General features: G+C 39.4%; 1 pseudogene; it reads right to left on the bottom strand.

Annotated features, from left to right (window-relative positions):
- Positions 1 to 2,457: 2,457 nt before the first annotated feature.
- Positions 2,458 to 14,042, bottom strand: part of LOC137278967 (stimulated by retinoic acid gene 6 protein-like) — a 26,277-nt pseudogene continuing 14,692 nt past the window's right edge.

Genomic DNA, 14,042 nt, shown 5'->3' with positions numbered 1-14,042 from the left:
GTAAGCAAAACTGAAAGATTCGGTTAAAAGCATCACATATCGGAGTAAAATTGAAGGATCGCAAAGGATCACAAAAAGAAACCTGTAGAAGTTATATTCACATTGAAATGGATTCCACAGCCAATGTGATGCACAGTAAAACGTCAAAAAACCCAGATTCTACACTTTGTAGAATGAAAGTTTGCATTCTTTAGATTGTCTACATTAACAAAATATAAGAGTAAATAAAACGAGATAATAAAATTGACTGAATGGATAATCCGTCATACCCCGATTGTGAATTTAAAATTCTGGAGTAAACGTTGCACATCAGCGTTATATTACCCCATGAACGCCATAAAGCCATACTATTGAAATGACAGATTTTACAGACAAATATCTTACGGCCGAATATTGACACAATGTAACTCGCTGAGATTACAGATAATTGTCGGAGATATATTATACTCTCCACTGGAACCGATTGTGGTTGTTTCATTAATGACATGTGCTTGAAGCGTTCCCCTGCGTGTCTTTGTTCTTTACATGACACGTCATTTATGTTATGTCCTCTGTAGTTATTTCATAAACTGACACAGAAAACGGAAACCAAAGAAACGCTTCAGCATAGACTTAAGCATTAAATATTCTTTCGATAGTTTAGATCATCATTGTGATTGTAGTCCACTTTATGCATGAAGTTGCTACATAAATGAATAAATTTCAATCATGGGAGTCAGTGAATGTATTTATGTATTTTATGTATCATGCCACACTAAGTGACAGAGGCATTTGACAAATAACAGACAAGTTAGAACTGCATCCTTTGCATGATGTTCTTGCTCTTACGATGCTACTTAAGGAACGGATACTGCTGAACGAACCGCATTCGCGTTTTTATGCAACAGTGATCATGACACGCTTAAGTGCTTAAGAACGTCAGAGACCAATAGGGAATATTGAGGCAGGATGGAGCGTCCAACGTGTCGCCATGCATTGTGGAATACATCAGTCCACCATCCAAGGACTGCTTGACCGCTACCACCGGACACACAGTCGCCTCGTAGCTGACGTCCACGTGTAACGTCACGTCGGCAAGACCGCATATATTGTGACCTCTCATTTGCAAAATCGCTTCACACCAGCCCGTAACACCGTAACGTTGGTTCACGTTTGGCGCCACGGTGTACACGTGCTCGACTGATCTGGGTACAGTGGCAGAATATCATCGATGTGAGAAGTGAGAATAGGGCGTCGTCAAGATGAAAGATTCCCAGAGCCCCGTGTTTTGGAGGGAGGTTGTTGGGGTGTTGTCGCTCATGTTTTGCGGTGCCATAATCTGAGGACGTCATGTGCAACATGTAATCGTTGAATGCAATGGTCAAGGTCGTGGTAGGTGTGTCTACATCGAAGAAGTGTTGAGACTAGTAATTCGTTCATCCTTTGCTGAAAGACATCATATTGTTCTTCAGCAAGATTACGCGATAGCGTACACAACAAGCCTGACAGACAAAACAAAAGGAATCCAAACTATGGTTTGGCCAGCTTTAAGCCCAGATTTGAATCCCATCGAACACGTATATATTCATTCATCGTCTCCTAAACAGCACGAGGAGGAAATATGCAGCTGTTGATGATGCCAGTGGAGGTCACACCAGTTTGTTTCCCTTTAAGTACACCACCTAACGGCGTGCGGTACGTGGTTTCCATTGATTGACAGGATTTTCATGTCATGTGGAGAACAAACACACTAAGTACTTTCGTTACGTGGTTTCCATTGATTGACAGGATTTTCATGTCATATGGTGAACAAACTAACTAAGTACTTTCTTTCGAGTTATCGTTGAATCTTGTGAAAGTAAAGTTGGTGGAAAATGTCATCTTTTCACAATATGTTTTCAAATATCATCATTTCACAATGCTGGCGTTTCTTTTGGCGTTGACTATATGACAAATAAACAAACCCAATGAAGGTGATTAAAGTAGTGGACAAGTCTTACACATGAAACGGTGAGCTTATCAACATTGAAGCAAAACGTGTGTACTACTGTTGTTTAATACAACTGTAGTGCAGCATGACACACAATGTAAGGTAGAAAGCACAGAGACATTTGCAAATACAATTTCGTCTTAAATTACAACTGTAATGTGTAGAAAATTCTCAGATGCCCACCTTCCTCCACCCCATTCCGATAAATCAATAACTGCTCTTTCAATTTGGGAAGGTGCGAACACACACAGCCCCTTGCAAGTATGAATGCACAGGCTAGATACTGGATGGCATCGCTTTTGGAAAATGCATTTACATGTCAAGTACAACTCTGACTCTGACTAGGCATTGGTCTATGATCACACATCTTGTGGTATCACAAACATTGCAACACCACAAGCACTGCAGTCTGTGGTCACCAGCATTGTCCCACCATCAGCGTGTTTAGTCACATGAACTGTACACTTACACGACAATGTTCATGCCGCTCAATACAAATTCAGCGGAGGAACTGATCCGTCGTCAGTGGACCAGTCCGCAGCATCTTCCATTTCTGCTTGTGTGATTCTGATGATTCGCCGTTTCCTGCTGGTTTCACTGAGAACTCTTTCCCGTCTTTGAGCAAGTTCTGGATTGTTGATTAGCGTGTAAGCCACGTACCATCTTTTTGAAGCTCTGGTATTTCTTCTCACTGAATACAAATTAGAAGAAAAGTTTCATATTGATAAACATTAATAATTCCAAATGTCCAGTAAAATACATAAAGGTGCAACTCGCGCATAACCGTTCTGGAACATCTTGATATTTTTTGTCAAAATACTCACGCCAAACACCCGTGAAGGTCTGGGGTAGAATAAGCCTACTGCAACCCATGCTTGCCATAAAAGGCGACTATGCTTGTCGTAAGAAGCGACTAACGGGATCGGGTGGCAAGGTTCGCTGACTTCGTTGACATATGTCATCGGTTCTCAATTGCGCAAATCGCTGCCCATGTTGGTCACTAGATTGTCTCGTCCAGACTCGATTATTTACAGACCGCCGCCATATAGGTGAAATACTGCAGAATGCGGCGTAAAACTAACCTCACTCACTCACTTATACCAAACTGGACAAGTCTACGTGTCATGAAAGATTACAATGTTCGTCGACTACAAACAAACGAATTACAAAACAATGGTTACGCAAAATATACCTCGTCTCTGGAGTGTCAGCCCATCTCTATCCAGATCTGTCAGTAAGAGGTTACAGAAGACTCTCAATATGGGATGATTATGGGCGTTCTCCACGTGCAGCATGCATATATACGACAGATAGCCTACACAGAAGAAACTGTAATTAATGTAGTACTGGAGACAGAAGCTGTCACAGTTTAACACTCATAAAATAATTAATTAACCAGTTGCAGAATATGTTGTATAATAACTATTAGACGCATATCATCAAATTCAAATGGTTCCTTGAACCAACGACCATCAAAGTCTCCATTGTGATTGTGATTTAAAATAGAAACATTGTGTGTCTTGAGTCTACACTTTCGCCCTCCATTAGCATGTCTACGAATTACCAGATCTTTTAGGAACGCAATACGCGTTCTTGTTCCAGTCACAATCTCGTTTCGATTTTTTCTTGTTTCTGCTTAGATCACACGATGCGCACAGTTGATGGTTACGACCACAATCTGTCTTTCCCAAAATTGTAACTGTATAGTGAATTTCGGAATACAGCTTCATTGTAATAACGGAAACGTCTTTCGTGACCCTGCATCCCCAATTTATACCAATGACTGTATGTCCATGAGTTATCGTGACGTTAAACAGAAATTGCCTTTTAATCCATCAAATCAAGAGCGAGTGTGTCTAAGTAATGCCTCATATCAATCTGGATGCGATGGACACTTTGCTTCGTCAATATAGATATATTTTAAAATTTTTATTTGATATTTCACAATTGCTGATCATGACGACGGAAATCGTTAGCTCGCACTTTGGAAGCCCCTGAAATAAAAACATTCATCAATTTGCTTTACTTGCTTAATCTTGTGTTCTGCTCATGGTTGGTTTTCAGTGATCCATACATACGTTTTTCAGGCTATTTTTAAATTTACTTCAAATCTAGAAGGCACAAAGTCAGTTTCTTGTGATAATTTCTTTTATTCTTGTGATTTTCTTTCCTTCAATAATTCTTAATCTTGCATCTATGATCCTCGGTTGCTTTTTGGGTAGGACGTACTACCTCCTACGTAGAACTTACTATCTCCTACGTAGGACATCATCACCTACTTACTATCTCCTACGTACTACTTAGTATCACCTACGTAGGACTTATTATCTCCTACGTAGCACGTATTACCTCCTACGTAGAACTTACTATCTCCTACGTAGGACTTAGTACCTCCTAAGTAGTATTTATTATCGCCTACGCAGGACTTAGTATCTCCTACTTAGGACTTATTACCATCTGCGTATGACTTACTATCTCCTACGTAAGAGATAAACAGTCCTACGTAGGCCTTATCATCTCCTTTGTAGGACTTAGTATCTCCTGTAGGAGATGCTCAATATATGTTGTTCTACATTTATCTGAAATGGTGAACTTAGTTCCCCCAAACACGGAAACCATTTCCATTTGACTGTTTCAGTCACTGCTTTAGCGATTACAGCCATGTGTTTCATTTACGTTTAGAGACACAAGTTATGTGTTATATTTACAATTAGAGTCTACTAACATGTGTTTCGTTTACTCTCAGCGTTTATTGTTTCCTTCACCATTAGATTCGTGTGTTCAACTATACTTCCCATCAAAAGTTGAGACTCACTAGTGTAAATGTAGCCGCATATGTCAATCAACTGTTCTAAACTAGATTTTGCAAACTATTCCATACTGTTTAAAGGTACTGTTTAAAGGTACTGTTTACACATGAACTGATTTATAATAAAACAAATTCGCAACATTGACAAGATTATTGTGATGCGTTCAACAAAAGACTGAAATCGGTGAAAAATGGCAAATTCTCAATAAAACTTTACACCAAAACGCAGCAGTTCACATGCAGGATATTTGCACATGCTTTTCAGCAGTTTGATGAATCATCCTCGTGCAATCAATCTGCATAAGGTTTGCAGTTTTTGCAGTTGGAGAAATTCAGCTTCGCTGTAACCATGTATACATATATAACATATAGTGGGTGTTATAAGTGAGACTTTTGATGGGTAGCATAATTGTTGCATATTACTTTCATGTGTTGGACCGATTGTTGTACTTTACTGCCTCGCGTTCAGTTTGCCCTATTGTTACGCGTTGCTGTTAGTTCACTGTTACATGTTGCACTTACATGTTACACGTTACATTTTTCTATTATGCCCTGGATATTTCAGGATCTGCGTGGACAGACGTGTCTGTCGGTGGCAACCTATGAGTACACTTTTCCACCAGAGTCAAGTCAGCTTGTAAATAATTACGATTGGAAGAAATAAACCGCAAACGAGCGTTATATCTGATCAAACCTAGCCTCATATGAAGACAAGCAAAACTTTCGGTGGACGTGTCCTAGCGAGAATTTGGTATCAGAAACTTTTCCCCCTCCTCTGCCTGTGTGTGTGCTTGCGCGTGTGTATCTGTGTGTGAGAGAGAGTGAGAGAGAGAACACCCATAACAGCAATTAGATCAAGGTCCACGTCACCCAAACGTAACACACACACATACACGCAGACACACACACACACACACACACACACACACACACACACACACACACACACTGTGTAATAACACTGCGTTAGTGTCATAAATATGCATTGACGTGCATTTCTACTATCTAACGTCCTGCATAACCAAACAATTCTCAATTTAATAACCACACTTCATAATCCGAACCTTTAAGAGGATATATTAAGTACTACGTGGCAGATACTATGTTCTACGTAGGAGATAGTGACAGCAAAAAAAAATTCACCGTGGCCCTGATACGCTTCCGTAGAAACACAGCCCTTGGCATACCTTTGTCTCTGTGTTCCCAGCCTCTTGCATATATGCTGTGATCCAGCCGGCCAACCATTAGAACCCCAAGCATGAGTCCTTGTAGAATTCTCCAGAAACACGTAAATAGTCCAATGGCCAGATTTCCGAAAAAGGCGTAGTAATTAAACCATTCATGAAACCGCCTGTAATGATATAATTGAGTTTTTATGGATGTTGTTCTCGTCTTGTAATTGCATGATTTGTAAATTGATTGAATCATGTTCTGGTATCTGCCGTGAAACGCATACGTATGTTGTTTGGTATACAGAGGATACTAAACGACCTTCTGTGTAATACCATTTTTATTAAACGAGTTAATGATTTGGTACGAAACGAGAGAAAGCGAGTTTGATGCTAAATCTTTAACGAATTTAATAAAAATGATATTTCACAGAAGCGAGTTTAGTATTCTGTTTATTACTCGCCAACATAAATTGACAGAAACTACCGTGAAATTCCCTACAGTGTGACCACTCTCAGCATTCCGAGTCAAGCAAGGGCTAGTAAAATTAACATTGTGACGTCACAACTTTGAACCATTTTGACGTCATACGTCAAGCGGTATTACACTAGTGTAATATTGAAGCGAAAATATTACACTGCAGTATCTTCAACGGGCGAGTGATAAGTTTTGAATATTGGAACTGGGCATCAGTTGGAAATGAAGCAGTACTCCTTTTGATTGAGTAATAGCACGTCGGTGGACTAATGATATTTTACATATCTGAGGAAGCGAACCTATAAGTGACCAAACTAGACTGAGCTGACAGGGGTTTGGAATAGGAACATAATTCTAAACTCTAGTCAGTCAATGTTGTCAACACTATTGTACACGGCGAAAGCAGGAACACATGTGATCAAACGCTGTGTCTGTGAGATTGATACTGAGAACGGAGATGCCACAATACCTGTTGTCAACATTGAGAGGAGGCTCGTCATCTGTATCTTTGATCTTGTTTTGCATGAGCACGTACTTAGCCAGGATAACTTGCAGATAGAACAGAAGTAAGCCACTAGCTGGAACACTGATACCAAATCACTGTTCAATCTGTATCAGGAGGACTATCAATTTGTGACCTTAGTACAAGTATTAAATGGATTTAATTATATCGTTGATAATTATGTGTAAAGTGCATCTCCGTGCATTCATACCCTGATCGTATCATTGCTACGTATTTTGGAGATGGGCATTCACATTGTATGTATGTATGTATGTATGTATGTATGTATGTATGTATGTATGTATGTATGTATGTATGTATGTATGTATATGTGTGTGTGTGTATGTATGTATGTGTGTATGTATGTATGTATGTGTGTATGTATGTATGTATGTATGTGTGTATGTATGTCTGTGTGTGTGTGCGTGCGTGCGTGCATGCAGGTAGGCATGTAGTTAGGTGGGTAGTGTGTGTGTGTGTGTGTGTGTGTGTGTATTGATGGATGGATGGATGGATGTGTGGATGCATACATGTAGGTGTGCATATTTGTTTGATAGGTGCTAAGGAGCCTTTGCTAGTCGTAGAGAGGGTGGAATGGAACCAGTGGTTTGACCCTTTGACACAATTATGCCACTGTTTTGGACAGACGAAGCTATATGAAACTAACTTATTTGCAATAGCAGTATTATTGCTATAGTGGCAATATAAGTGGGCTTACCTCAATGTTTGTAACAGCGAAATTAGTACAGATAACATGAGGTCTCCGATACTAATCACATACATCACATAGGCGAATATCAGCACCACGAGGAACATTACAATAAACAGCACCAGAAAACCTGCAACACAATCCACAAAATTATCGAGGGGACACGTTAAGGGAAAAAAACTGACAAAGCACACTGCGGATAACAACCACATTTATCATTTGATACGTCAGAAACCTGGATTCAAAGCTACCTATTCCAGATATCCTACAGGTAGAATATAACGGAACATATGGTCGAAGCTGTGGGAGTTTTACAAATCTTATGCACGCACACGCGCATTTAGTGAGTGTGTTTTGGTATTGCGCCGCATCTAGCAATATCCCAGCAATATCAAGGCGGTGCAGATAGACAAGTACATAAACGAAACTTAGAATATATATATATATATGACTTCACGACAATATATATATCGCACAAGCCCTCGCAACTGGTACACGCTCAAAGTCCTTGAGTGTCCTTGATCAACGGATGTCCTTTTTCTCTCTCTCTTTTTTGTCTCCCCGTTGTGCCTTAACACTTTGCGTAGCCGACACTACTATCTGCATATTGGGGACAAATAAGCATGTCATTGACTGAACAATTTCAGAGCTGTTACCATATAGGATGTAGGCAGCTTGATATCCAGGAAATCGCATGCTACAGACCTGAAAATAGAAAGTCAAAATACCAGTTGTAATTATAACAAATATAACACTGCAAAACACTCTAACATAATCAAGTACTCAGGGCTAGTTTATCTGTACTCCACACATTCAGAGTGAAGTCTTTCAATGTAGTCTTTCGCGAAAAGGATGTCCTGAGTAATGCTCCATTCAAAAGATAAACATCATGTGTTGACCAATTTCAGGGGGTTCCTTAGTATTTGAAGTACATGAATCAATTTCGAACCGCCCACGTCAGGTTTCAAATGAAATACTCAAAAACATGACGCCGGAGATTTTAAATGAAATATTCCTGTGATGCTCAGCAATACCCGGATATTGGTCAACACATGAAATTTATCGACATTGGAAACAAAAAAGTAAACCGAAAGGCCCACATGGGTTTTACCGTCGGTATACATCGAGTACGGGTATAGCAGTGACGTGCCATCAGCTGACCGTTTCAGTTGGTTCTACGGTACCATCTGGAACTGCTCATCTGTGACGTCATTCCGACTTTACGTCACAGTGTAATTTGAATGACGTGACCACTGCTGACGACGCAACAAAAAAGTGTGCCATTACTCAGCAAGTGGTCTTGCAATTTCCGGGAATCGAATATCATTTAGTCATGTCTTTCAACCAGCCACATTACAGAGCACGGTGAGATGTTTGCTTACAATGAATGCTTAAACATGTCAGAGACGTTGAAATGGTTGACAATTCTTCTTCACGTTTGTTTCGGTGAAAGTGATTTGGCTTGGTTAGTGATGGTGAAGAAGGATAAGATCGTCTATTAATGCTATTTAACAAACATTACCAAATACACGGAAATACATTTTTCGCAAGATGTTGATATACTTTGAACATATTCGAACATAAGATAAAATGATAAACCTCCCATGGAAATCCTAAACTTATCTAAAAGCGTTGCAATTGTTAACATATTTAGTCTCATCTATTCACTTACATCAGAGGTGTAGTGAATAAAGTTTCATTCATATCCACAGTACTAGAAACTTTTCTAAAATCGAAATACAAAAGATTAATTTCTTGTAACAGGAGTACTATTATGCAGGGCCTAGATTCTTTAAGGATAATCGTAACTTCATATTAATTTGTGGCACTTACGACTAACTTAGCGCTAAGAGAGCTTCGAAAATCTAGGCTCGGGAGTACAGTCTTGGATACTCACTAATTTTCAATGATTCATTAATATACTTTTTGCCGCTATTTCCCCTGAACACTAAACGGAATTTGTTTCTCTGGGTACCCAACACTGGGTACTCCTGTGCCTTAACTTTCTATATTGAATAACGCATTTACTGGAGAGGAGTTCCCACGGAGAGGAGTATTCCGTTATAACTGTCCATGTCGGTGAGACTAATGCTATACATACCATGATTCTGTGTGGTTTCGGCAGTTGACTCAGAATGAAACTCGTATTTCCCCGAAACATTCGCAGCAAATGCCGTCTGAAAGTAGAACACAATCCTAAGGGTCTTTCAAAGCTTCAAGAAAAAATATTTTATTGCATGGTTTGGAATTCATCTGTTACCTGTAGCTCTTCATAAACAGATAGATGTAGGATGAGGTGACAATCACACATACGATCAATGTGCTGAAGTATACACCTGCAAACAGGAAACAAGCGAGTCAAATACTAGTACCTATGAAAGAGGCAGTTGTTCAGTTTTGTATTTCTCGTTTTGCCTCTGATAAATCATGCATAATATGGGCCTGTTATCGGTTTGAATGCTTCAAATGTCATACAGATAAGCATACAGCAAGGTTGTTTATTCAGTCCACAGCTTTTCTCTGTCTTTGTTAATGAGATGTTTGTAACGGTAGACATGGCGTTCATATGAAGTCATACAGAAAATAATTGTAATTGCTTCTGAAGCAATAACCTCAATTGATGGGAGTTCTTGACTATTACTGTCCCGCCAAACAACACAAATGTGTTCGCATTTCTACTAGGTGCCTAATAACGTGGTTACCAGATATCAACATGTTCACAACAGACATAATGTAGAAGACTTAATATTAGTATTACTCTGCCGATAGCATTTACTACTTAAAAACAAATACAGACCATTTTGGAAGACTGTTCTCACACTAGACACTGATCTGTTCTTAAGTTCATATGTATTCATCATTTTGCCGTTTCGAAAACTTGCTTTTATCATACAAATTCAAGGCATGTGTGCGACAGAAAACACACAGAAGCGGATATTATACGTGCGCATTAGGCAATAATTAATTGAAATGCAGCGTCCCGATAGGAATAAGATACGTCAACCGGCAAAAAGTGGCATATTTACACATTAACAAATTAAAATTCCCAAGAACTATTTGTGTGGAGTCCATTCACGTTTGTGAATTGAATTGTTCATACATTTTTGAAAGACGAGAACAAAAATCACTGATATTGTCTACTGACAAGTATCATTCATGGGTAATTTGTAATAATAAAACCGTGAATGATGAATGTTTTCCACACCTATCAGTTCTTTATGTGCGCGAATGTCACTTAAAGTGTGAGTGTGAAGTGTTACTATCCAATCTTGACAACGAGTTTACGTTTATGAATTATAGATTTCGAACTATTTAACTTGCGTAGAACATCGAGTGACATATGTTAAAGAAAATCTAATTTGTTTAAAATGCTGTAAATGTGACGTCAACTGTGCCATTGATTAACACAACAATTCATATTGTGACATTTATAGCCTTAATCGATCAAGATACTCCCTGTCCAACGTTTTTCGTAAATAATATATTGTCATCTCTCCCTGTACATGTACAGTGTTCTAACTTACTGTATGTATACTGACCATAGTGACAAAGCAGCTGAAACAGGCCTGGGGTTACCACAGATAAGATACGTTAGAACGAAATCAAACGTCTAACAAAACATCTCTAACAGTGACACACCAAAGTTCAAACAAAGAGGTCGCGTCCAAACAGCTTATAACAGCCATATATGAAATCACAAAGACAGGGCAATAATTTAGCTTCCGACAGGACAAAAACTCCTTACCAGGCGGGTAGCATAATGTTTTCGTGTAAGCCGGATAGGTTGCAAATCATGATCAGTTTATTTAGATGGTATTGAGAGCTTGCTCAACTTCCTTAGCAGCAATCATATGTAAACTCGGGATTATTTTATAAAAAAGGTAGCTACGCCCCTGCGATGATGACCGTCATCACAATAAGTCTGGTAATCCGCCTGCTTGTGGCCGTTGGTGGCTGACCATGCATAAGAAAAGAACGCTCTGAATTTGAGCCTGGAACACTGTATATTTGTTTTTGGATTTCTAAATGTATATATCTCGCTCATTGTGTATCTGTTAAATATTGTGCAGTAACGTACTACTTGTTTCTACAAAGGGCTATTTTTATGTCAACATGTGACACTATTGTTCAAAATGGAGCTCATTGTAAGTGTTTAATATATCACATGCACTTCACACAAATTAAAACAGTGAAGATGTTACAAAGCGAAACCAGTGTCTACCTGTATATATATCTACAGCTTGCTTTATATGTATGTGGAGTAAACCGAGAAAAGATAAATTATTAGATATGGACCCTAGCCGTTTGGCAGACAGAATCCCAATGACGACCAGGCCAATTCCAATCTGGAATCAAAACAAACAGTGTCATAATGTACACATGGAAAGAGAAACGCATCCCCCAGTACTTTCATAATACCAATATGTTACCATTAACAACTGCAAACAAACATGTTCACACCTCAAGTTAGCTTACCATCTGGCTACACATACCATCGGGAAATAATATATATGGGGACATCCAAACTTGTGTAAGTGTATTCAGTGTCCTATGTTTTCTAACATCTACCCACTAGACGTTGGATGATATGGTTTAAAAACCCGGGTGCTGCAATGTCCCGCGTGACGTTAACACGTGCGGTCTTTCTCGAGATTCCGGAAAACAATCCCCAAGAAATCTTATGACTATCAACAGCAGCACAAAGTCAATATCTGTTGAAACTGCGACTAAATGCAATGACGTCCATGAACCTTTTCTTCAGAGTTTGACTTCGAGGCATTGCGTTCCACATTTCGTGGAGGGTTTGGAGTGTTTGTTCAAATACATCAGAATATTATATTGGAGGATCTCTGACGTAATATAAGTTTTTAAACAAGTCTGCAGAACGGAAATCTGGATTCCTGGCGAGCCAAGGTAGAGTTTCTGTCTCGTCCTGAAGTACGAAATCACCAAAGGCACCAAATGTGGTCCAGCATTGTCGTCCATGAAAACCGGCCAAAAGCTGAGAGGAAGGCTATTGCAATCTCTTACAACTGCCCTGCAAGTATGTCAGTGATGTTCTGTACATGTTGTCCATTTAGATATTCTGTTGTTGAGATGCATTGTTTCCGTGTGCAAAATTCAAGCTGGGACATTAGCCATGAACAGGGGAAATCGACTCAAGTGTGACCAAGTGGTCTTCCCCATAATGTTAAATTTCAGTGACGTGGTTTGACAAAAAAGATGTTTGGTGCTCTTTGGGTAACAACGGACCTCGGATACGTCGTTTGACTCTTCCTACCTTTGCATAACCATAAGGACGTTCGGGGGCACGTCACTAAAGCAAACACGTCTCCATCACTGTCGGTGAATATCTCGTGACCCTGATAACATTGACATCTGATCGACCATGACCCCTCGAATGGTAACAGTTTGTGTTTACCAAGAACACACGATCGTGTTCGAGTTTCCCCGACTTCTTATCCCGTATCTTTAGTCATTGTTTATTTTAAACTCAATCACTCTCGGTGCATGCTGAAATTCATATTTGGTATTTATTTTGTATGACGTATAACACGAGATTTCGAGAATCAGATAGTTCCCGTTTGTCGAGCACTACGACAAGCATGGGTTAATGAAGATCAAGTCTAACCCTGATCCGGTCACGGTATTCTGATAAATGCTAAGTAATGGGGAAATCCAACCTTGTATAAGTGCATTCAGTGTGATATGTCTTCTAACATCTACCCATTTTCACTAGATGTTGGATGATATGGTTTAAACAGCAACCCGGATGCTGTAATGTCCACAGTTCTACTAACGTTTAGTTGATGAAGAATCCATTGCTAACACATAAAATAAGGTTGGTATAACTTTATCCTACTTACTTGGTACAGGAGAACAACAAGTACCGAGACCACAGATATAATTCGCATTGGATATCTGAATCCAGGGACGAATCTGTAGATCCATGTATCACAGGTTGTCGTCTCTGTGCTGAAAAAAAATCAGTGTGCAACATCATCGTAGAGCACTAATGTATACAGCTTTGATAATAATCCAAATTGTCACTGATTACTGATACACGTTCTGCTATCATTTGGTATACTTGACAGTGCGTTACAGATTCATTCATTTCACTATAATTCTACAGTCCCATATGCCAGAATGACGTTGCTGTTGTTATTATGTTTCATGCCACTATCATGTTACAGTGCTACATCTCACTGTAATGTTACAGCACAGAAGGTTGTCCCTAGGCATTATGTCCCTATAATGCAGTATTCCTGCTTATCCCTACAGTGGTGCAGTACCACGTGCCACTTTATTCCTATCCAATGTTACAACGTGCAGCAGTCTAGCACGTCACTGCATCGTTACAGTCCACCATTGCAGCATTCCTACGTGTCACTACAACGCACCAGTG

The sequence above is a fragment of the Haliotis asinina genome, chromosome 3 (assembly GCF_037392515.1).
Source record: "Haliotis asinina isolate JCU_RB_2024 chromosome 3, JCU_Hal_asi_v2, whole genome shotgun sequence".
Classification (NCBI taxonomy): domain Eukaryota; kingdom Metazoa; phylum Mollusca; class Gastropoda; order Lepetellida; family Haliotidae; genus Haliotis; species Haliotis asinina.
The sequence above is the reverse complement of the archived record's forward strand: the minus strand, read 5'-3'. Positions and strand labels throughout refer to the sequence as shown.